Raw genomic sequence first — 25,424 nt, forward strand, 5'->3', positions numbered from 1 at the left:
TCTCTCCATGATCTTTTTACCTCACAGTTTCTGTCTGCATGGATGGGCTGTGGTAGAGCAATGCTGTCCTAAAAGAAATTCTGAACAGCTGCCTCAATGAGCCCCAGCACACTGGGAATGCTTGGTTTAATTACCTGTCCTACCATTGGGAACAAAAAAAACCCCACTTAAACCCCACTTAATACACATGTGGATTACCCATCCCTGACGTAAGTTTCCAGCCTTCTTTTGACTCCCAAGAGGTAAGGAAGTTGGAAAGACTGTCTCTTCCCTTTCATAGCTAAAGCTCTTCCAGAGGTAGCTGAGTTTGCGGCAGCTTGCACTCCAAAGGGGAGGAGGAGCCTTTAAACTGCAGCTTCTCCAATGGCTCCAGCCTAGGCCATGGTCGGTTATTGCTAAGAACAGCTGCCTACATGTTATCCACTATACAAGCATCTTTTTGGGGCAGCCATCTTAACCACCCAGCCAGAGTCCTAGCTGTCTTACTTGCCCTGCCATATTTAACGCATTTTAACATTTATTTGGTTATTATTTTGTTATTTAGTTAATTTATAGCCTTGTCAATAGATTGCATATAATTCAGGTAACATCTACAAAGTCCCCAATGAGAAAGGCGACTGTGTTCAAAAAATCATTCAAATCTTTAGTTATTTTGTCGTATATGCAACTAAATATTAAATTGTTTGTCTCCTGGGAAATGTCTACAAAAGAGAGATAAATCTATCACCATGTTCTATTTTCGATAGATTCGGGATGTTATGAAAGCTCTGAGGTGTGATAGCTGCCAGCAAAATGTTTAACTTGACAAGTTACATCTATCTTTTTTTATTGTAGCACAGCTGTGTTGTTTAACAATTTTAATGTTGCCTGAGGCAGTGCATATTCATGAAAGTCAGAAAAAAATCAGTTTTAAATTTATATAACCTGTTTTGTGAAAAATTTGAAAAAGAAATGAATACGTATTACACGTGTTTGCTATTTCCAATAATTTTTATTGGGCCTTAAAGGAACAGTATGTTACCGTGGCCTGGAAATGCAAAAATAAATTACAATGGTAAATTACTTATTTACAAGATTAAAAACAAATTTACAAGTTTTTAAACAAATTTACAATGAGTGAACAAATTTAAAAGTTTTTTAACAAATTTACAATGAGCGAACAAAAGTACACGTTTTTTAACAAATTTACAATGAGTGAACAAATGTACAAGTTTTTTAACAAATTTACAAGTCTTCAAACAAATTTACAATGAGCAAACAAAATTACAAGTTTTAAAACAAATGTAAGTTTTTTACGGGAAGGGTAGGGACAATACGCTGACGTCACGCATCTGAGCCTCCGGTGGGAAGAAACCCGGAAGTATCACATGAATCTCATGAGAGTTGCGAATGCGATGTTGTGTATTAGGCTGTACATCCTATTAACGGAAAGAGTGATAATATATAACCTTTAATCGATTCCTGAGTGACTCAAAGGGATATTGGACCTTATTTTCAGGTAAGTAAAATAGTTTTAGTTAGCTAACGCTAGCTTTCCAAGTTGCACACGTTTGGATGGCAGTTATCAAAATAATTCACTGACTTTTTCATTATATTACAGACAACATGAGAGGGGGCTCCAAACTTTTTAATTAGGACTGCATTGTATGTTCGCTTCCGGGGTTACATAGACTGAAACGGGGCAGCGTGACGAGTTTGTTTACATGGTGCTGTAAGCTCCAACCCAGGATGACACTTCAGAGGAATCAAGGGTGCGTTAACTTGTTCGATGATATGATCTGAATAATTTTTTAAAGATTAGGATTTTATACTTCCGGGTTTCTTCCCACCGGAGGCTCGGATGCGTGACATCAGCGTATTGTACGCTCATTGTAAATTTGTTAAAAAAAAAACTTGTACATTTGTGACCAGTCACGGAAAGTAGGGACACAAGTCGGATCTGGGCATTTTGAGTTATTCACAGATTCTGAAAGTGCAGTTTCTAAGCTTTCCAACGATGTGTAACACATGGAAATCTGATAAGATTTGGAGAAGTTGTGACAATTTGAATATAGGAACTCAGAAATACTCAAACCGAGAAAATCGAGACGAAAGGGACTCTTCTTTTCAGCTGGGGGAGACAATAGGGCTCATTTACATCTCATTTAGCTAAGCCATGCCCCCTGTAAAACCCTTTTTGAGATGTTCTAGCATCATATGTAGTATTTTATGACCAAATGACAACCCGCAAAAATAAACATGACTCTTTTACCTTTGTGGGGATCACAAGTCGAATCCAGTCTGTTTCAGATTATCCAATGACAATATTTGTTCACAAATGCGTATAATCCGTGAAATATAGATTGTTTACATCAGATTTCGCATGAATGTCTGGTAATACAATAAAATATATAATCTGAAGACTATTTAAATCGTAACATGTAAGGGTATATGAGCTTACACTCCGTTAAACACATGAACCCGCCTTCAAAGTTTGTATTTAAAATAGGGAAGTAGTATAATAGATCATCCAAACAGCGCCGTCGAAAACGTGACATCCTTTAGAGATGTTACCAATGGCTCGCTCGTTACAGATGACATACAGATGACGTCAAAGTACCGCGAGAGCGAGTCGAAATTAAACTACTCCGTAAGATTTCTTGAAGAGCTCTCGCGGTACTTTGACGTCATCCGACTGCGGAGCCGCATAAAGTCAGTGACGCGGCTGACGTACGATGCGGCTGACTGTTATTTGTTCCGCCCCAGCTTCTTTTATTTTTCTTTTGTTTTGTGCGCCCGAGCTTTACAGTCTGGGGAGACGCAGGCTATAAGTTTGAAAAAAAAAAAAAACTTAGCAAACATGTCTGAGGAACAGGGCAGCGCGTCACTACAGTCACGTGACTTCACGCTCGAGCCGGAAGAGAAGAGAATGCTGAATAAAGTCGTAATTCTGCTATTTTTGGACCAAACTGTATTTTCGATGCATCAACACAATCTTACTGACCCACTGATGTCACATGGACTACTTTGATGATGTTTTTATTAACTTTCTGGACATGGAAACCATACATAGATTTTCAATGAAGGGGAAAGCTCTCGGACTAAATCTAACGATAAAACATCTTAAACTGTGTTCCGAAGATGAACGGAGGTCTTCCGAGTTTAGAATGACATAAGGGTGAGTCATTAATTACATTATTTTCATTTTTGGGCGAACTATCCTTATTTAGTAGTCACGCTGTTCCCTTTGGGGGCGGAGGCGAAAACACAAGCTTATACAGTATGTAAATATACACACAGACAATGACGCCCCCCGCTGCACGCTAGAATCTCCGGAAAAACAAGCCTATTTTAACCGCAAAATGTACGCTTTTAAATATACAAAAACTGCTATCTCAAACATGGAGAGGCTTCTTCGTGATCTCAACTAACAGATTCTGCAATAAAACGAAAATCACAAATTTCGAAAAAAAACCTTTGTTTCTCATTTTCTCGAAACTTGTGCTGCCGACTTGAGTCCCTGGTTTCCGTGACGGGTCACATTTGTTCACTCATTGTAAATTTGTTAAAAAAACTTGTAAATTTGTTAAAAAACTTGTACATTTGTTCACTCATTGTAAATTTGTTAAAAAACTTGTAAATTTGGTTAAAAAAACTTGTACATTTGTTCACTCATTGTAAATTTGTTAATAAAACTTGTACATTTATTCACTCATTGTAAATTTGTTAAAAAAACTTGTAAATTTGTTAAAAAACTTGTAAATAAGTAATTTACCATTGTAATTTATTTTTGCACCCCGAGGCCACCGTAGAAACGGGGAAGCGTGACGAGTTTGTTTACATGGTGCTGTAAACTCCAACCCAGGAGGACACCATCAGAGGAATCACAGGGATAACATGGTGTGATTTTTTTGTCAAAACCAGAACTGACTTCCGAATCCACCTGGAACGCATTTACTTTGATGGAGATGTGGGCGGAGGCTAAACCCTCCAAATAGTATATGGCGAGAAATGGAAGTCAGTAAAAATTAAGTTGGACTCGTTTTTTAACTACTGGCTGCTTAACACATGCTTATAAACCCAGGAATAGCACACACACTTCTAACAGACATGCAATGCACACATTAGATACGTGTTAAGTAAATAACTGTACAGTTTTAGAACAACTCATTTCTACATTAAAGAAACTTAATTTCACTCATTGTTCAAAATATAGTTTTATTTATAAATGAACTTCAATGTATATTGTCTCAAGTATGAAAAAATATATATGTACATTTTTAGAACCAAACATATTTACATTAAAAGCCAGTGGGTACTAACACACTTTTTTACACAGGGCCATGTAGTTTTGATTTTTTCCCTTAATAATAAAAACCTTCATTTAAAAAATGCATGTTGTGTTCACTTGGGTTTTATTTTTTGACTAATATTTGAATTTGTTTGATGATCTGAAACATTAAAGTGTGACAAATATTCAATAATAACATGGGAAATCTGGATGGGGGCTAACACCTTTTCACACCACTGTATATACATTTGTTCCAATGTATATTTTCTATCTACTGTACAAATTGTAACAATAAAGCAAAGTAAAAACATTTAAATGAAAAACGTTTGTTTTTGGGATTAAAGTAATTTTTCACCCAAGATATAGATGGTTTGTTTTTTCACTGGAACAGATTTGGAGAAATTAAGCATTACATTGCTTACAATGGGATCCTCTGCAGTGAATGGGTGCCGTGAGAATGAGAGTATTTAACACAAACTATGATTGTGTTTATGGTGTGCAATATAGCGTGTGTTCATGTTTTGTGTGTAAAAAAAGACAATATTTTTCACATACTCTCTAGCGCTGTTTTTACTTTACTAAAAACGAGCTGATGTCTTCCTTGTTCTATAAAGTCCCTCCTTCAGAAATACCTATCGAGTTCTGATTATGTAGTTTGTTTAGTGTGCTGTGATTCAACAGCAGCTTAGTAGAGCCACTTGAGCTTAGCTGGCGACTGACATATTCCAGTGGGCAGAGGTTAGTAAAAAACTCTTCTTTGGATGTCATTCAATCGAGAAGTAGAGGGCTGTAGTCCAAACTGGCCGTTTGCTATAGGCTTTGAAAGGGAAATTCTATTAAAGAAAATATATCGCTTGGTATAGAATTTTGAGCTTTATAATTTTACAGATATTATTTATGCTCTAACAGCAACATTACACACCAACTAAAGTTTAAAAAATGGGATCAGGATAAACGGGACCTTTAAACCTTACAGCTAAATCTGTGGCAGAGAAACAAGAAAAAATGATCCAAGACACAAATGTTGCGATAATCTTCCATAATAGGAGATGTTTCCAGGTAACCATAGTCTTGCAATGCCCCAGAACCACTGTTAGATCTGTGTATTGAGAAAGAGGAGAAAATTACATGTAAAAAAAGAAAGATCAATGAAGTCATGAGATTTATTTGTTCTAATTTTCATCAATGAATTACATGCTTAATTTTTTTTCTGCTCAGGAAACGAATGGTGGTCCTCCTCTTCTTCCTTTAGTGTTTCAATATCACAGACACTGGAAATTAACATAATCATGATTTCAGTCTTGGCAGTCTATCTATCTATCTATCTATCTATCTATCTATCTATCTATCTATCTATCTATCTATCTATCTATCTGACATAAATGACAGTTTGCTTAGGCAACATTAGAGTTTTTGTAATATGATAAAACATTACAATACTGTCACACTCAGAGAGGTTTAAATGATTAAATGAAAATATAATTTATAGTATAAATATAGGTAATTTTAACAAATCGTCTCATTAGTCACTACATAAAATCCTAATCTTTTAAAGATTATTCAGATTATATCATCGAACAAGTTAACGCACCCTTGATTCCTTTGAAGTGTCCTCCTGGGTTGAAGTTTACAGCACCATGTAAACAAACTCGTCACACTTCCTCGTTTCAGTCTATGTAACCCCGGGAGCGAACAAACAATGCAGTCCTGATTAAAAAGTTTGAAGCTCCCTCTCGTGTTGTCTGTAATCTAATGAGAAAGTCAGTGAATTATTTTGATAACTGCCATCCAAAACGTGTGCAACTTGGACAGCTAACGTTAGCTAACTAAAACTATTTCACTTACCTGAAAATAAGGTCCAATATCCCTTTTAGTCACTTCGGAAGCGATGAAAGGTTATATATTATCACTCTCTTTCCGTTAATATTATGTACAGCCTAATACACAACATCGCATTCACAACTCTCATGTGATTCACGGCGATACTTCCGGGTTTCCTCCCACCGGAGGCTCAGATGCGTGACGTCAGCGTATTGTACCTACCCTTTCCGTAATAAACGTAAATTTGTTTTAAAACTTGTAATTTTGTTCGCTCATTGTAAATTTGTTTGAACACTTGTAAATTTTTAAAAAAACGTGTAAATTTGTTCACTCATTGTAAATTTGTTAAAAAACATGTACATTTGTTCACTCATTGTAAATTTGTTAAAAAACATGTAAATTTGTTTAAAAAACTTGTAAATTTGTTCAATCATTGTAAATTTGTTTAGAAAACTTGTACATTTATTCACTCATTGTAAATGTGTTAAAAAAACTTGTAAATTTGTTAAAAAAAAACTTGTAAATTTGTTAAAAAAATTATACATTTGTTTAAAAAGTTGTAAATTTGTTTTTAATCTTGTAAATAAGTAATTTACCATTGTAATTTATTTTTGCACCCCGAGGCCACCGTAGATTTGTCAACAAAAATCGTTCCAAAACAGAGAAAGTTGTGGCCAAATTAAGACAAAAAACACATAAGGGTTAACACACTGCACTGTAATACTGTAGAAGAGCCTTTACGCCCTTCAGAACAAATTTAAAACTGCTTTAATAAGTTTGTAACAATGCGGATTGGGAGGAAGGTTTCAGGTTAAACAGAAAGGCTTGAGCATGTTGGTTCAAATTTTAATCACAGTTGCATTTTTTCTTTCATTTCTTCATATTTTCCTGTTCAGTCACAAAGGTCACGTGTTTTACCGCCTCTGCTTTTACTGTGGGATAAAAACAAACATTTATTCACCTGCTTTATGTAATGTTGAACATTTAAAGTGACAAACAATCTCTGTTTATCTGTTCTCTTCACAAATAAACAACACATATTTTAATTTATATGCTCATCATGATTAAAATGTGAACAATAACAAACCTGAAACCTTCCAATCATTGTCCACTACAGACATTGCAGCTTGTAATACTACACAGCATTGAAACTAAACTATAATGCTGATGACATTTAAAATCTGAGGAAGCCCACAGAGCAAATAGGACTGCCTTTGATGAACAATTCAGCATTCAAAAAGCTTTGAAAAAGCCTTCCTAAAGCTTGGCATTTATTTTTAGTCTCCTCTTTTAAACTTTTCAAAACTTGATCTCAATTCTAGGAGAGGGTATTGAGGTAGGTTTTGACATTTGCTCTTGCTGAGTGCTTTTTCTTAGAGAGCAGCAGGACAACTGACATTTGCAGAACCTAAATCTGAGACTGACTTTGTTCTGCTGGTGAAGCTTTTTATTAAATGTAATTTTTAACAGAAATCCCATTAAAATCATTGTTCATATAAAATATCCTTTTTCTACTTATAAAAACATCATCTCTTGCAGTAAATGATTTCACATTTCCATTATAGGTATTCTAAGACAACCCAGTCTCACCCCATGGCGTCAATATTTGACGACACTTGACCATGCGTCAATATGTTTTTGACGAACTGGGGACTTCAATGCTATCAGGTACGCGAAATTCTCTTTCCTATTTTCTTACCATTTTCTACCATTTTCGCGTCGGTTTAGGGTTAGATTTACATAATGACATCCCTACCCAAACCTATCCCTAACCCCAATGTCAGGCGACAACTGTTTAATTTCGCGTACCTAATAGTATTGAAGTCCCCAGTTCGTCAAAAAGTGACGCGGAGGGTATACCCTCCGCGTCAACATATTGACGCATGGTCAAGTGTCGTCAAATATTGACGCCATGGGTGTGAGACTGTGTTGTCTAAGATTACCAATTTGATTTGCTGTTAAGATGACTTGTTTTGCAAAATGGAAATGTTCGCTTTATAAGAATAAAATGTTAAACGTATTGCATGTCTTGGCAAATAATCTATTAACGGCACTTAACAGCACAATCAGTCAAAATAAGAAGTCTTACCATTATGAAGCATGTGAAATGGTGCACTCTTTTTTTCCAGGCGCATTGGTGAAAATGCTTCAACTTTTCAGAACGCCTTATATGAAAAAAAAAAGGAGGATATTTACATCTTGAAATTCTTTATTTAAAAAAAACTTGAAACAATATATGATTTGTTGGAATCTGACAAAACATTACATAGCTACACATGTTTGAAGTTAATAAAATTCAAAATCTCAAATTTTCTTTCTTTTATTTTTTGATTAACATCAAGACAGACAGCTTTAAGATCTACTGTAGTGGTCACCAACCCTAGAGATCTACCCTCCTGCATTTAGATCCAACACTGCTTCAACACACCTGTCTCTAAATTTTAGGTAGTTGGGAAAAGCTTGATCAGGGCTGGCACATCTGTGCATGGTTTGGATCTGTCAGTCAGCACGAGGAAGATCATCTTTATGTCTTATCGCTCTTAACTCATTCCCAGCCAGCAATTTGTTGAAAAGTTGCCCGCCAGCATTTTTTGTGATTTGCACAAAAGTTTCCTTGCAGGAATTTTTTCTTTTAAAAAATATATAAACATACAAATATATAAAATGAAAGAACAGAACCTCTGCTTTCACACAAACAATAACAAAAAAAGGGATTTTTTTTCATCCTATCAATTTTTTTCTCTGCTTATAAACTCTTAAATATGGGTATTTTTCTTTAAAAACATTTTTTAAGCAAAAAACTGAAATCATTGAATTTTTTGAAGGAATTTTGTTAGAGATCAGATTCAGAATGATTATCAAAACATACAAAAAACACAAAGGGCCAGGACTAAAATATTGCTAATATATACGATATTTAACCGGTAGCCAGTGCAAATATTTGAGTTTATGTGTTCATACGTCTTAGATTAAGTAAGCACTCTTTACCGGAAGCCAGTGTAAAGATGTCACACCTAAGTTTTTAGCTGTGGAAGATGACACAACAGTACTGTCTTTGGACAAATTATATTCTGACATTTTTTTTTTTTTTTTTTGAGAAATTTGGTTATTTAATAAAAACAGGTGGTGGTCCTGTATCTTCATGTGATGTCCTGACAGAAGTGATGTCTTTCTTAAATCCAAAGCCAGTGCGACACTTTAATTCCTGATGCACAAACTTTGAATTGTAGTTTATTGTAAGATGATGTTTTCCTCTCTTTTGTGCAGTTGTAGATAACACACCAACACTTTCAGAAGTTCCCAAGAATGTGGTAAATGAAGTATGATGTGCAGTAAGTGAATGTAAGTGTTATTCTACATCAAACGATTATAAAGTGCAACTGTTTCTGATATTTTGCACAGCACAGTAAAGAAATTCTTTTAGTTGACAGTCCTTCAGAGAAACTACCTGCAGGTGCCTAAATAAGTTTACCTGAATTGCATTATTCTTATATAACTGATTTCTGACTGCAACAATATTAGGCCTCCGTTGTACTTAACACAACCCCACTGCCACCATGGGCCACTCGATCCATAACATGGACATCAGCAAACCGCTCATGCACACAACGCCATACACACCATCTGCCGTGTACAGTCAAAACCGGGATTCATCCATTAGGAGAAAATCTCTCCAAAGTGCCAGACTGCATCGAATGTGAGCATTTGCCCTCTCAAATCAGTTACGACAACAAAAACTGCAGTCCCGATATGTTGGACAAGCATGCAGATGAGCTTTCCTAAGATGTTTCTGACAGTTTTTGTAGAAATTCTTTGGTTATGCAAACCGACTGGTCTCAAACGATCTTGGAGGGAAAGATTCTGGATATGGTAGTCCTGGGCTGGTGTGGTTACACGTGGTCTGGTTATGAGGCCAGTTGGATGTATTGCAAAACTCTGAAAAGCTTTTGGAGATGGCTTATGGCAGGGTTCCCCAAATTTTACCCTGGAGGGCCGGAGCACTGCAGAGTTTAGCTCCAACCCTGATCAAACACACCTGAGCAAGCTAATCAAGGTCTTCATGATCACTAGACAATCACAGGTGGGTCCGTTTGATTAGGTTTGGACCTAAACGCTGTAGTCCTCTAGCCCTCCAGGGTAAGATTTGGGGAACCCTGGCACTTTTTGTCACTCCTGGTTTGTGCCCATAAGCGGCGCTGTTGCTGGTGATGTCTGGTAAGGACCTGCCTTACAACAGGCCTACAAGCCCTCAGTCCAGCCTCTCTCAGGCTATTGTGGAGAGTCCGAGCACTGATGGAGGTATTGTGTGTTCCTGGTGTGACTCGGGCAGTTGTTGTGGCCATCCTGTACCTGTCACGCAGGTGTGATATGGGGATGTACCGATCCTGTGCAGGTGTTTTTACACGTGGTCTTCCACTGCTAGGATGATCAGCTGTCCTTCCACTCTCCCTGTAGCGCTGTCTTAGGCGTCTCACAGTGCAGACATGGCAATTTATTGCCCTAGCCACATCAGCAGTCCTCATGCCTCTCTGCAGCATGCCTAATGCACATTCACGCAGATGAGCAGGGACCCTGGGCATCTTTCTTTGGGTGTTTTTCACAGTCAGTAGACAAGTCTCTTTAGTGTCCTGCGTTATTAGAACTGTGACCTTATATTCCTATTCTCTTTAATCTGTTAAGGTCTTAACGACCATTCCACAGGTGCATATTAATTTATTGATTATGGTTAATTGAATATGGATGGAAAACAATGTTTAAACCCTTTACAATGAAGATCTGTAAAGTTATTTGGATTTTTACAACATTATTGTTGAAATACACAGTCCTGAAAAAGGGATGTTTCTTTTTTTGCTAAGTTTATGTGGCTTTGTTTGACTGAGCCCTAAAGACTCAGGTGAACAGCCAATTGAGGACAGTTAAAGACCTCTGCTTATCACTGTCCTGCATGCTTCACAGTCTGATCTGAAGTCCTGGTCTGAGATCTGCTGCACAACAACTTCTGTTACAGCTTTCTGTATCAGCTTGACTTCAATTTCTGAGAGTTCCAGGACCCAATTTTAAACCTCAAAATTAAGAGGATTATAAGGTTACAGGAAAATGAAAGTACCCATTGAGTTAAGCTTTTCAACCACCTTCTAGCATTCTGAAAGACCTCTCTCAAAGTGAAATGTTCCCAAAAGTGTTGAGCTTAAATTACTATCTCTTTGACTAAATACAGTATTTTAATGTGAAAAGCTCAAAAGAAAAAAAATTCTGATTCAAATGTTATTTTGAACACAGTCTGTAATATAAAGAACAAAAAAAAGCTAACTACTGTCATAAGTCCGTGCTATAGTTTAGACTCCAGCTATTATTGAATTAATTAAAAATTGCTATTAAACATAAATATTATACATATTTAATACATATATATAGAAACATAACTAGTTTAATGTTCAGAATTTAGTTCATGCAAGTTAATATAACCACCAAACTGCATGTATTGGTAGATACCAGTCTGACGACTATTGGTATCTGTATATTTTATTAACATCGGTGCATTTGTAGTTCCACACAGCATGAACTATTTAGTTTTGAACATTTGGGCAAATGCAGTAGGTCATTGGTTATTCTATACATGAAGAAAAAAATGCATATTGTAGTCTGGTATTGTAGTGTGTACTATTCCCAACCTAGCCAGTCAAAGCAAGGAAATAAAAGAAAGCACATGCACACATAGACATCAAAGGGGGCTTGAACACCTGCCATTTTTTCCTCAAGAGAAAGTGTCCTTTTTTTCTACATAAAGTATGTCCAGTGCTACATGTGGCATAAACCGATTGGCCAATCACATAAAAGTACCACAAGAGCCATTGGAAAGCTGAAGCAAACACTCTATTACACTTGCACTACTCTGACATAATGTGCCGATTGGTATGTAAAAATCCTCGTAAGTCACTTACATCCGATCCACGAGTAGTGCCGGTCCGTCCAACAGGCAATACAGGCGATTGCCTGGTGCCCTGCAACAAGACGAGGGCCCTCCATGCATAAAAATTATTTAATCATTGCACAAATCTCATAGACGCGATCAGCAGACAGTACACGCTGCACGCGCAGGGACCTTATTGATTAAAATAGGGATCACAAAAAACACAGGGATTTAATAACAGGATAAATTCCCCACACAGCAATCAATTATTGCTTTTACAGCTGTAAAATTATAATAAAAACAAAACCTTAGTATAAGTAAAGACATAAAACATTACAGAATAAGAACAGAGTGCGCTAATTTGAAACATTTTGAGTTTCCTTTCAGTCGGTCACTACGACGGCACGTCGTGACCGATGAATTGGGAACTCGCTTAGAGAGACCAATCTGCTTCGTATACTACTAAAACGCCAATGAACTTGGCCTTGAGATATTTGCATAATGCTGGCGCCGCCCCGCCAGGTGCCTATATAAGCAGCAGGTGCAAATATGGAAATTAGCTTTTTCGCTTCGAAAGCCGGTATTATCTGCTACTGAGAAGCTACTTGCTCTTCTGGGAACGGTTGCGGAAGTTGATTGACAAGCAGTACTAACACAGCGGACGCTTGCAGTATTCCACTGCTCGGCATATTTTTTGTTTGAGTTTTGTGTGTGCGTTGCCTCTCTCTGAGCGCATCATCAGCTGAGCACCTAAAGAGTGATTTCCCTAAAGAGTGATACGTGAGAGCTCTGTGTCTTTTTAAAGACAGCCACTCTCTCGTATATTCGGAGATCAGCGTCCTTTTCAGGATTGCTTTTCGTCCGTGCGATCTTGGATGCGAGAGGTATAAGGGTTCCAGTGACGGTCACGAGCGCTGTCCTCGTGCTTAGGCATCAAGCACTCCGAGGCTGCGTTCGTGGAGAGTTTTTGTTCTCTCTGTGAGAGCATATCCCTCTTGGATTGCGGAGATGACTGATGTTCTACGGGAATGCTGTCCGCGCCTTTGCAGGACGCTCTTCGCATCACTACGCTGAGTAGGACGGAGGATACGTCCTCCACCTACCGGCCTTCTCATCCTCAGCCGGTTAAGGCTCCGGTGGAGACTGCAGAGTCGTGTTCTACGATTTCTGCCGAATCCATTGGACCTCCTTCTGGTCCCGTCACTTCTGCAGCATCAGAGGGGTGTCCATCTTTTCCTCCGAGGCGGAGTCGTCCCGGAGATGGCGGCCATGCCCGCTCGAGCGGCGGAAAAGGTAGAGTTGGAGAGGTTAACCCCTCTCCGCCCAAACAGTACTGCCCACATGATTGGTACTTCGGAGCTGTTCAGGCCTCTCGGTCCTCTCCTCCTGCGCCTTTCTTTCCCGACGGCACGAAGAGCTGACGTGATTTGCGTCCGTCTCGGCCGTTCAGCTTTCACCCCTCACCTCCCTCACCAGCGGAGCCGCTAAGGGCCCCCCTTCATGGAGCGGTGGGTTGCGATGCAGCTGCGTTCCTAGAGGGACCACCCAACCCTTCCCTCCCGTGTTTGTAGACAGTCGTCCGGTTACGGGCGCTGCCCATCAGGCATGTGGAGAGGCGGCTTCAACCCTGCACGCAATAACGTTGCTACAGGTTCAAAGACAAGGATTTACGAGGGAGGCCGCGACCTTCAGTCGTGCGATGTCCACCACAGTGGTTCAAGATCGCCACCTTTGGCTGTGTCTGGCTGACATGACGGACGCAGACGAGAACAACTTCTTGAATGCTCCTGTCTCACAGACCGGCCTCTTCGGCGAGCCCGGGGAGTCGTACAGCTCCGCTGCGCAGACTGAGGCGATCTCCTAGGTCATGCCCCGGCGAAAGAGAGCTGCCCTTGGTCCACCACGCCGGCTCCTCAGTCTGCCTCTCGCCGTCGGCGTCCTGCGCCGGCCACCTCCGTTCCCCTCCTCGGACCCCATCTCGGCAGTGCGGGGAACCCGGTCGTCAGCAGCTCGCCCCGCCCGCTTAGCCGCTTCCCGTGAAATTCGGGAGTTTAAGTGGCCAGTGACGGGCGACCCGGATTGGCAGAGGATCACTCTTCAGGAGATGGAGCTCCTTCCCCCGATAGAGGGTCGGGTGGAAAATCCTTGGTTTTCATATCCTTGAAAATCCTTGGAACCCTTGGTTCCACCGGCTGTTCGGCCGGTACCCACTTAACCACACATAAGAGTGCATTCCTCTTCTCTCTCTAGGTCTCCGGAGGATCGAGAGAGCCGTGAGCGGGTACACACCAGCTCCCCTACCTCTCCTCTATCGCCAGCGGGTGACCTGAGGAGTCCAAGCTCTCCGCTGAGGAGACCGGACCACCAGCACCCTCATCGGAGTCTGCGCTCTCCGTAGAGGAGACCAGACGACCGTCACCCTCAGCGGGCTCAGGTCAGTGTCACACACACATACTGTAGATGTTTATGCTGTCACAGCAGATGCACCGGCAGTCCCACCTGTCTCGCTTCGCCGCGCCACCGCGGGTACTTCGGTAGTGTCGTTAATTCTCCTCGTACGGTGCCTGGGTGCTTGGCTTCAGTTCCCAGCCCGTTTCGTTGGGTTTTACGCACGATCCGCCTCGGTTACAAAATCCGGCACACCCCAAAATTCTCGGGCTTTCGTTTCACTGTGGTGAAAGCGTCCGATGCACATGTACTGCGTGCAAAATCGATGTCCTGTTGGCGAAGGATGTATCGAGCCGGTCCCTCTTACCGAGATGATGATGATAGGGTTTTTCCAGCCTTTATCTCATAGTACCCAAAATACGCGGCGGGTTACGATCGATTTGATTTACGCACCGGCTCTACAAAGGTGTTCTTTTTGGATGATAACGCAGAGGCTCGTATTTCAATATTCAGATCGGTTTGCAGCCTTAGACCTGTAAGACGTGTACTTTATGTGTCCATCTCCCCTGGCTTTAGACCGTGTTTTCGCTCTGCGTCGTGGGGTGGGCATATTAATACTAAGTACATCATTCGAGCTGTCTCTCTCTCTCCGTGTCTCCATGTGCTAGTCACGGCATTAAAATATCAGAGAGAGAGCGTTGTTCGCATTCTGCTCTTATGTACGTCGACTTATAATAGCCCGTTCTTGGCAAACGTGCGCGAACACAGAGAGTTAATGCTTCGGCATCTCGCTCGTTTATGTCATCAGGTCGACTTGGAAAGAGCAACTTTGCCCCGTGCAGAGGATCCTTTTTCTCAGTATGGAAATAGACTCGATCGGCTAATTGGCGTGTTTTACAAGAGCGCCCAACCAGTCAGTTCTGACTTGCCTCGGTTTAATTCGAGGGAAGTACGCGGTCCCTCTGAAACAATTTCAGAAGCTCCTGGACATATGACAGCATGCTGCGGCTGTGACACCGCCCGAGCTGCTTCATATGAGACCGCTTCAGCGTTGGCTTACGATCGAGTCTCATACACCGTGTAAACATTACACCTGCGTGTCATTTCAACTTTTCCCTGTGGTAGACCCGGCATTTCCGATAGAAGATATGCCCTGAGGGGTCTCCTGGCATTCTGTAGCATGCAATGCCCTTAGCACGGGATGATCGCCACGTATGACGTGCTTGCAGTCTCAGGGGTGTGCATATCACCCCAACTGTCGCGAGCGGTGCGCTGTATATCTGGGACTTGTACGTTCCGCTATGGAGATGCGAGGGAAGGGTGTATTAGCCGACACCGACAACATTGCGACTGTTGCGTTATTTACCGTTAAGGCGGTTTTGCCCTCTCGTCACTTGTCGCATCTCGCTCGTCATCTCCTCCTTTGGAGTCAGAAGTATCTGAGGTCCCTTCGTGCCATTTTCATCCCGGGTCGCTCAATACAGCGGCAGACGCGCTTCCCGAGCTGCGCCCCCGGCGAATGGCGACTCCACCCCTGGACGGTCCAGCTAATTTGGAAGAAGTTCGGTCGTGCGTAGATGGATCTGTTTGCGTTGCCGGACGATACCCACTGTCGCCTATTTTATTCACTAACCGAGGGCAGCCTCGGCGTGGATACGTTGGCACACAGCTGGCCGCGGGGATGCGTAAATACGCATATCTTTCAGTGAGCTTTATCGCACAGACACTGTGCGAAGTCAGGCAGGACGAGGAGAGCCTTTTTATTAATCGTCCGTACTGGACGACCAGGAATTGGTTTTCATAGTTAATGCTCCTCGCGACAGCCCTCCCTGGCAGATTCCCCTGAGGAAGGACTTTCTTTCTCTAGGAAGGGGCACATTTGGCACTCGCGCCCCGACCTGTGGGATCTCCATGTATGGTCGTTGAGCGCGCGCAAGGTTTAGGTGATTTACCACAAGCGGTATCTAACACAATCGACGCGGCACGAGCTCCGTCCACAAGACGGGCTTACGCGTTTAAATGGAACCTTTTCGTCACCTGGTGCTCTTCGCAACGCTCACAGGTTAAACCCCTCGCGCCCTCCCTCTATTCCTCCTGAGACCTGTCCATGGTGCTGAAGCCCTTCAGGTCCCCCATTTCAGCCTTTGCAGTCTGCGAGTCTGAAGTTTCTGTCAATGAAACTCTGACCCTGCTAGCATTGGCCTCTGTGAAGAGAGTAGGGAATTAACATGCATTCTCTGTTGTAGATTTGTGCCTTTAGTTTGGTCTTGCTGTCTCACTGAGACCCAGACCAGGCTACGTGCCCAAAGTTCCCACCACTCCCTTCAGAGATCAGGTGGTGAGCTTGCAAGCGCTGCCCCCGGAGGAGGCAGACCCAACCGTGGCTTTGTTGTGCCCCGTACGCGTACTGCGACTCTATGTGGTTCGCACGCAAAGCCTCAGGACCTCAGAACAGCTCTTTGTTTGTTTTGGTGGCCAGCAGAAAGGGAAAGCTGTCACTAAGCAGAGGAAGTCTCTTTGGATAGTTGATACTATCAACTATCCAAAGAGGCTTATCTTCAGGGTATTCCTTGCCCCTTTAATTTGAGAATCCGTATAAAGATAAAAACAAGTCTTATTTTAGTGAGGTTGCGGAGGCTTTGGCAAACTATGGCATTAAAACGATACCTATTGGGAGCTGAAGAGAAAAACAGAGAAAGAAAAGCAATCACAAGGTAAAGGTAGGCCTATTGTCTGCTTTACATTGTTTAATGCCTATGCTAATAGGCATAGTTGTTTCGTTGCACTACAGTTGTTGCACTAACAACATTGCTTAATGTGTCGGAATAAGGAAAACCTCTACACTTAAATATATACATTTTCATTTTTTTCTGTTTTAATTTCACTTGTCAAATTGCAATGCTATGAAATTTTTTACACCTGTGGGGCCTATTTCCAAGGTCTCGTCTAGAGCCCCATAACCCCAAGGGGTGGCAGATATGATTAGCAACCACACCCAGGCCTCATTAATGCCACACCTGTTCGCAATCAAGAAATCATTAAAATAGGGCCTGACTGACAAGGTGAAGTAGACCATACTCCCGCAGCTGAGGGTGAGCTACATAGGGTTACTGGAATATTAGACTGGTGTAATGAAGAATTGTGCTGTCTGCTTTGGGGTCCCATCCATCCAGGTCATGTCTATTGTTATTACAGCTTTCACTGGAAATGTTTTTTAATTTCCATTTTAATATATTACCTCCAGATTTTTAAGTTACATTACAATTAAACATTGATTTCTATTCAATAAATTGTATTAAACAGGCAGTTTTATTCATCCATATACACACCCATACACAGATTAGTGAAAACTGATTAAATGTATATTAAAATATTTCTGTATTTAAGTCTGTCCACCCCCTAGCAAAACAAAAATCCACATGACACTGATTGCAATGCAGTTTCCTTCATGTTCCATGCATAGGTTATTAGCCAAACTGCTCGATTTCTTTAGAGTTACACAACTCGGTCGCCTGCTGTGATAAATTCAATATTCATCCTGCACCCCGTCTGAACATCACCTTTGAATAGATAATGGAGGCACCAGGGACCAAAAGCTACTAATTATATTGGGAATAGTTCAAGCCTTGCAACAGCTGCATCTCAATGCCTTGTTGCCCAAAGCCTCTCTGCATTACCATCCTCCTTAAATTCATTTCAGGCCTGTCTAGCTGGTCATGGCCTCACAAGATAGTCCTGGGCTCGGGTAATATTAACTCTGGCACATGCTTTGATCAAGGGCCTGTGCCCTGTTAATGTGCTCTGAGGAAACTGTAATAGATGCCGGCCAAGCTGCTCCTCACTTTCTGACAGCTCGAGTCGGTAAAAAAATCCCTTCCACAGATTACTTTTCTATCTGTGAGATAGAGAACAGACAGGCACTGACATGACTTAAATCATCAGCATTATTATCAGCATCAAAATCATTGCCACATTTATGAAGGTCCTGACATATAATTAAACAATTCTGAAATTATTTTTAAGGGAGAATGCCACAGTGGGAAAATGTAGGAGCAGCAGACAATTTGGGTGACTAGTTTGATTCCAAAAATAGATACAAGATTTAATTTTTTTTTGTCAAAACATGTTTATTATTATGTTATCACGTTTTTTTGTATGTTATCGTGCTACAATAGTTTTGAAGGCTAAAATCAAAACAAACTAACTGCAGTTTGACTGATATTAATTGAAACACACAATCAATTTTTTTTTTATCTCATTTTGGAAACTCTTCATTTAATCACTTAAGGGAAACATGAAGTTTTTGCACTTGGTATTTTAATGTTGGCTTTCTTTTAGCTTACAAGAGTGTGCAACTGTAGTATTTAAATTGATTATACTTCCAAAATGCAGTACATACAGTAAGTGCTGTATGCATATAACTTGCACATATCCTTTACAAAATATGGGATGTCAATTTTGCAGGCTGGGGTGTATCTCTTTGATCAAGGATTAGTTATTGTTCAAGATAACCCTAAATTTGGGTTTCCCTAAAGAATTGGTCTCAAGTTTCTTAAATGTTTCTGCTGAGAAATAAATCAAGTAGTGAAGAGTGGGGGCGCAAGTACAATTTCTCCAGAAAAACATAATTTTAAAAGATAATGTTTTAGACAGAGATATATTTTTTGCTGTGGTCAATAACTCACAAGTGTGGTCTACCAATACCAGATGGTATTTTGTACAAAAATAGAACGAATTCAGTACAATTTCACTTTTAACATAAGTTGCACATTGTTAAGTTCGACCTGTCAGATGAGACGAAAGTAACACACACAGGTGGGTCAAAAGTACAAGACAGTACAAGATAGATTTTTTTATGTTACTCTTGTTTTTATTAAATAAACCTGTCCATGACCTTAATATGTAACTACAAACTTATTTTCTCATTTATCATTACAAATAAAATAATTAAATGACTTTTTTAAGTTTCATCTAATGTTTCAAAAGCTACCTGACAGTACAAACTTGAATTATTGAGAATAAAACATTTTCTGTAAACTATGAACAATACTATTTAGAAAATTCTATTAAATTAGTATAGACGGTTTCATCGGATGCACGTGCGCTGAAGCTGATTTTTTTTATGGTCTGACTAGTTGATTGAACACTGATCTCTTGAAAAAATGTCTCGTCAGAAATAACACATTTTTTGGTTCCCTTTCAATACGGTTCACTTCGCATTGCGTCAGTTTGCTGACGCTATGGGGGAAACTCCTGTTTACTCCGTGTTTGAAGCCTATTGGTTAACGTCTGTAGAAAATACAGACCAATGACGTTTGAGCCCGCGCGGGGGCGTGGCACACGTCCCTATATAAGCCGGTGAAATACGTCAAGAGCTCATTACTTTTCTCCTTCAGCGCGAACCTTCTCGCTGCTCCGAAGAAGAAGCCCTTACTCGCCGTCGATCCAAGCACTGCAGCGGACTACAACACACCAGCGTGTTCCCCTGCCGCTTTCCGGTGAGCCTACAAGAGTATCTAAAAGAGCAGAAGCGCGTTGAGATAATGTCGCTTCGGCATTGCGGCTCCTGCCGAGCCCCTCTGCCCGTGGAGGATTTCCACAAAGAGTGCGTCATCTGTCTGGGTCCTGCCCACGCCGAGGCCGTACTCACTGAGGCGGGCTGCGCCCACTGCGAGCTCCTTCCTATCGCGGTGCTGCGCTCCCGCCTCGAGATCTTTAAACGGAAGGCTTCCCGTGCTCTCCCGCCTAAACAGCAGCGGAGCCGTGAAGCTGGAAGACGCCCTGAGACCGAGTCCACGCCGGCTCATCCCCCGCGTGCTCTGTCTCCCCGCCGTCATCCTGTCACCTTCGCCCGTGAGGACTTACGCCCCCTGCCGAGTGCTAGCGGCATGGTTTCCTTTGGGTCCGGTGACAACTTGGAGATGATGTCATCCTCTGAGGAGTTGGAGGATTGGGCGGCTTCGGATGACGACGCCCACGCAGCCGCCGCCGATGAACCTACCGAGTCGCGTCCTCACGACTCTGAGCTCATCCGCATCTTGACGCAAGCTACGGCGGAGCTCAATATCAAGTGGTCGCCGCCGTCAGAGCCTCAACTCAGCCGGTTGGACGAGTGGTTTCTGCAGCCCGGGCGCCGTCAATCATCCCGCCAACGGCAGGCGCCGTTTTTCCCTGAGGTTCACCAGGAGCTCACCAAATCCTGGCGTGCTCCCCACTCCACCCGAGCTCAGAGCGCCGTCTCCCACGTCCTCTCCGTAGTGGACGGCGCCGACGAACACGGCTACTCTAAGATGCCGCCGCTCGAGGAAACTGTCGCCGCCCATCTCTGCCCGTCTTCAGCCGGCGGATGGAGGGCTAAGTTGAACCATCCGTCGAAGCCCTGTCGCCTGACATCGACCCTGGCGTCGAAATCCTACGCCGCCGACGGACACGCTGCATCCGCTCTCCATACGATGGCGGTACTGCAGGTATACCAGGCAAAACTCCTCCGTGACATGGACGAGTCAGGTCCGGACCCGTCGACCTTTCAAAACCTGCGCAGCGCGACTGATCTGGCCCTTCGCGCCACTAAAGTCGCCACTCAGGCTGTAGGAAGAGCCATGGCCAGCCTGGTTGTTCTGGAGAGACATCTGTGGCTGAACTTGACGGAAATCAAGGACACGGACCGGGTTGCCCTTCTTGACTCGCCCGTGTCACCGTCGGGGCTCTTCGGCTCCGCTGTGGAGGGGTTCACCCAGCGCTTCACTGAGGCACAGAAATCGTCGCAGGCTATGCGGCATTTTCTACCGAAACGATCTGCCTCAGCGTCTGAGACCGGCCGCCCAAAACCGCCGCCAACTCAACGCCCTAAGCCAGCACCAGCTCAGCCCCAGCCGAGAGCTGAACCGGAGGTCAAGCGCCAGCGTCCTGCACGACCGGCTGGCCCGCCTCGACGCCGCGGTCCCCGTCCTAGGATTACGCTGGACCCGACGCCGGCACCGCCTCCCTGAAGAGAGTCTGAGGAGCAAAAGAGGCTCTGGTCCCGCTTCGGCCGGCCCGCCCTCGAAAGTTCTGCGTGTTTCAGTCCCCTCGGGCGCTGGACACACCCTCGCTGTAACAGCGAAACACAAATTTTTACCTTTTCACAAAAAGAGCAAATTTCCTCCTCTGTACACACAAACACACACACACGGCTTAACGTCCATAAGCATATCGACGCTCGCCGTCAAATTTCACGTTTGGCAATCCACCCCCGGTATGCCGGGCTGGATTCTAAACGTAATCCAACACGGTTATTCACTTCAATTCGCCCGGAGACCACCCCGGTTTCGCGGCGTTCTCTACACCACTGTCCCAGACGATCGTATACAGATCCTCAGGGAAGAGGTGCGTTCTTTATTACTAAAAGACGCGATAGAGACGGTCCCGGCGGATCAAAGCGAATCAGGCTTTTACAGTCGTTATTTTCTCGTTCCAAAGAAAGACGGCGGCCTCAGACCGATATTGGATCTACGCGTTTTGAATCGCGCTCTTGCCAAACGGCCGTTCAAAATGCTTACAGCCAGACGAATCATGGCGTTAATTCGACCGGGCGATTGGTTCATATCAGTGGATCTGAAAGACGCTTACTTTCACATTCCGATAGCGCCACGTCACAGGCCGTTCCTAAGATTCGCGTTCGACGGGACAGCATACCAGTACAAAGTTCTGCCCTTCGGATTATCTCTGGCACCACGCACATTTACCAAATGTGCGGATGCGGCTCTCGCCCCTCTCAGACAGAGCGGCATCCGCATATTGAATTACCTCGACGATTGGCTTATTCTGGCACAGTCAGAGAGGGAAATTACTGCGCACAAGACCGTTGTACTCCAGCATTTGGAGAATTTGGGGTTCAAAATCAACCTCCAGAAGAGTTTGCTCACCCCCACGCAGCGAATCACGTTCTTAGGCACGACGCTCGACTCATTAAAGATGCGGGCATGGCTTACACAGGAACGCGCGCTCACGGTCAGACGCGAGGCGGCATCGTTCAAAGCGGGTTCACATCTCCCTCTCAAACGATTCCAGAAAATGCTGGGTCTGATGGCAGCAGCATCCCCACTAATACCGTTGGGAATGCTGTTCATGAGGCCGCTTCAGTTTTGGTTGAAAGCGAAAGTTCCGCCCCGTGCTTGGTTGTCGGGCCGCTTATTAATCAAAATCACGTACAGCTGCGTGAAAGCGCTTTCGATATGGACATCCCCTCACCTTTTCCTCTCGGGCACGGAGCTCGGCTCCGTGAGCAGGAGGAAAGTGGTGACTACGGATGCGTCTGCGACGGGTTGGGGCGCTCACTGCGACGGCGAGCTCGCCTTCGGTGCGTGGAACAACCAGTTGTCTCAGCTACATATCAACCACCTCGAGATGTGGGCGGTTATCTTGGCGCTACGACACTTTCGACCGAAACTCCAACATCAACACGTTCTAGTGCGGTCGGACAGTATGACGGTGGTTTCGTTCATAAACCACCAAGGAGGGCTGAGATCTCGCTCCCTATCCAGGCTGGCGAAACGGCTTTTATTATGGGCTCACGCGAACGTACGTTCGTTAAAAGCGACTCACGTACCGGGTGTAGCCAATACGGGTGCAGACATTCTCTCGCGCAACGGTCCGCCGCCGGGAGAATGGAGACTGCATCCTCAGACGGTCGAGAGAATATGGACCGTCTTCGGCCGGGCGGAGATCGATCTGTTTGCATCAGACGAGAACGCGCATTGCCCGATCTTCTTCTCGAGACATCACGATGCCCTGTCGCAAGCATGGCCGGCGTGTCTTCTGTATGCTTTTCCTCCGGTGGCCCTGTTACCACAGGTCCTTCAGAGGATAAGAGAGACGAAATGCGCGATAATTCTGGTCGCTCCGTTTTGGCACAATCAACCGTGGCTCCCCGACCTATGGCAGCTGAAAACATCAGCACCATGGCCAGTACCGCTGAGGAAAGACCTCCTATCTCAGGCGAGAGGGACGATATGGCATCCACAGCCGGAGCTATGGAATCTACACGTTTGGTCTCTGAACGGCAACCTTCACGCCTTTCAGGACGAGTGTTAAATACTCTAACTGAAGCTAGGGCCCCATCTACCAGGCGCCTTTACGCTCAAAAGTGGTCTATTTTTTCTGATTGGTGCACGACGAAAGACTTAAACCCAAACACCTGTGAAGTGGAGCATATTCTCTCCTTTCTGCAGGAAATGCTGGACAGCGGTCGCGCGCCCTCGACGCTTAAAGTGTATGTGGCGGCGATAACGGCGAATCACGCCCTTATCGCCGGTCGCACCGTGGGAAAACATGATCTAATCATTAAATTCCTCAGAGGCGCTCGCAGACTACACCCACCGCGACCTAACACGGTCCCGTCTTGGGATCTGTCCACGGTCCTGAAAGCGCTGCGCGGTCCCCCTTTCAAGCCCCTCGAGCAGGCTGACCTGCGCGCTCTCTCGTTTAAAACCGCTCTCCTCCTGGCGTTGGCATCGGTTAAACGAGTGGGCGATTTACACGCGTTTTCAATTGACCCGTCGTGTCTGGAATTCGGTCCTAACGATAGCAAAGTGATCCTTAGACCGAGAGCGGGATACATTCCTAAAGTTTTGACCACGCCATTTAGAGTTCAGGTGGTTTCACTTCTCGCCCTTCCAACGGCGGACGGCGAACAAACCCCGAACACGCTCTGCCCCGTCAGAGCGTTAAGAATATACACGGACCGTTCTGCCTCATACCGCAAGTCAGATCAGCTGTTCGTAAGCTTCGCACAACATTCCTTAGGTATGCCGCTCACTAAACAGAGGCTATCTAAATGGATCGTCGAAGCCATTGCTTTGGCTTACGCCTCCCTGAATGAACATTGTCCAGTTGGTTTAAAAGCTCACTCCACGAGGGGTATGGCTTCATCTTGGGCTTGGTCTACGGGGATTTCTATCGTTGACATTTGTAACGCGGCCGGCTGGTCCTCGCCGTCTACGTTTGTCAGATTTTATAGCCTGGATGTCCCTGCCTTACAAGCACAGGTCTTATCGGCTTAATGATTCACGCGATTGCGTTTCTGTATGCCTTCACGGTGCGTTGCTAGCTCACCGTCATGGCTACCTATTAATAAATCATGCACAGCTCGCGGCGCGCTCAGGGAACCCGCCGTCTCGTGCTCTATTGTATATGCATCATGGTGCGTTTAGAAACTTCACTGTATGCGTATTACTGTCTCATATATGGTGCTTACACTTGCGCTCGCTAGAGCTATGTATATGCTGGGTTAGGGCCACATGCAGTGTCTCTCCGGTAAGGGCACCTCAGTCCGTTGTGTATGCACGGCGGGATGGGATTACGTTCCCCCATAGCGTCAGCAAACTGACGCAATGCGAAGTGAACCGTATTGAAAGGGAACGCTTAGGTTACTCACGTAACCCTGGTTCCCTGAAATAACGGGAACGAAGCATTGCGTCGCTGGCCGTGCTACAAACGTCTACGCAGCGAGTGTTATTCGGCTGCGCGCTTCAGTCGAATAATAATGAGCTCTTGACGTATTTCACCGGCTTATATAGGGACGTGTGCCACGCCCCCGCGCGGGCTCAAACGTCATTGGTCTGTATTTTCTACAGACGTTAACCAATAGGCTTCAATCACGGAGTAAACAGGAGTTTCCCCCATAGCGTCAGCAAACTGACGCAATGCTTCGTTCCCGTTATTTCAGGGAACCGGGGTTACGTGAGTAACCTAAGCGTTTCCTATGTAATCTATGTGTTGTTTTTTTGCTTGTTATATACTGTAAATAAACTAAGTTTAAAGAACTTTGTTGTTATTTATTCTTAGCGGAGTTTACCGGAAGCTACGTGCGGACCACAACAGCCGATTGTTTATGTTGTTACTGCTGAAACCGTCTATAATATAAATTCTTAACATAATGTAAAAGTATAGTAATGTTTCCTTCTAGCTGTTTTTATGCGTAAATTCAAAACGTGCATAAAAACATACAAATTTAAACTACGTTATAAAATATGTTTTAAACATGCTGCAACATAG

The 25,424-nt window shown here is 43.6% G+C and overlaps 1 long non-coding RNA gene across 2 annotated transcripts; it reads right to left on the reverse strand.

The window, feature by feature from the left end:
* Window positions 1-4,177: 4,177 nt before the first annotated feature.
* Window positions 4,178-6,421, reverse strand: LOC135739116 (uncharacterized). 2 transcript variants are annotated; one of them, XR_010528831.2, is made up of 4 exons: window positions 6,116-6,421; window positions 5,862-6,012; window positions 5,465-5,541; window positions 4,178-5,369 (listed from the first exon to the last, which is right to left on the reverse strand). It is a non-coding gene; the product is annotated as an uncharacterized lncRNA (long non-coding RNA). The 2 variants fall into 2 exon arrangements; XR_010528830.2 differs by having other exon boundaries at window positions 5,862-6,019; window positions 6,116-6,419.
* Between the last annotated feature and the right edge of the window lie 19,003 nt (window positions 6,422-25,424).

Source organism: Paramisgurnus dabryanus, chromosome 12 (genome assembly GCF_030506205.2).
Source record: "Paramisgurnus dabryanus chromosome 12, PD_genome_1.1, whole genome shotgun sequence".
Classification (NCBI taxonomy): Eukaryota; Metazoa; Chordata; class Actinopteri; order Cypriniformes; family Cobitidae; genus Paramisgurnus; species Paramisgurnus dabryanus.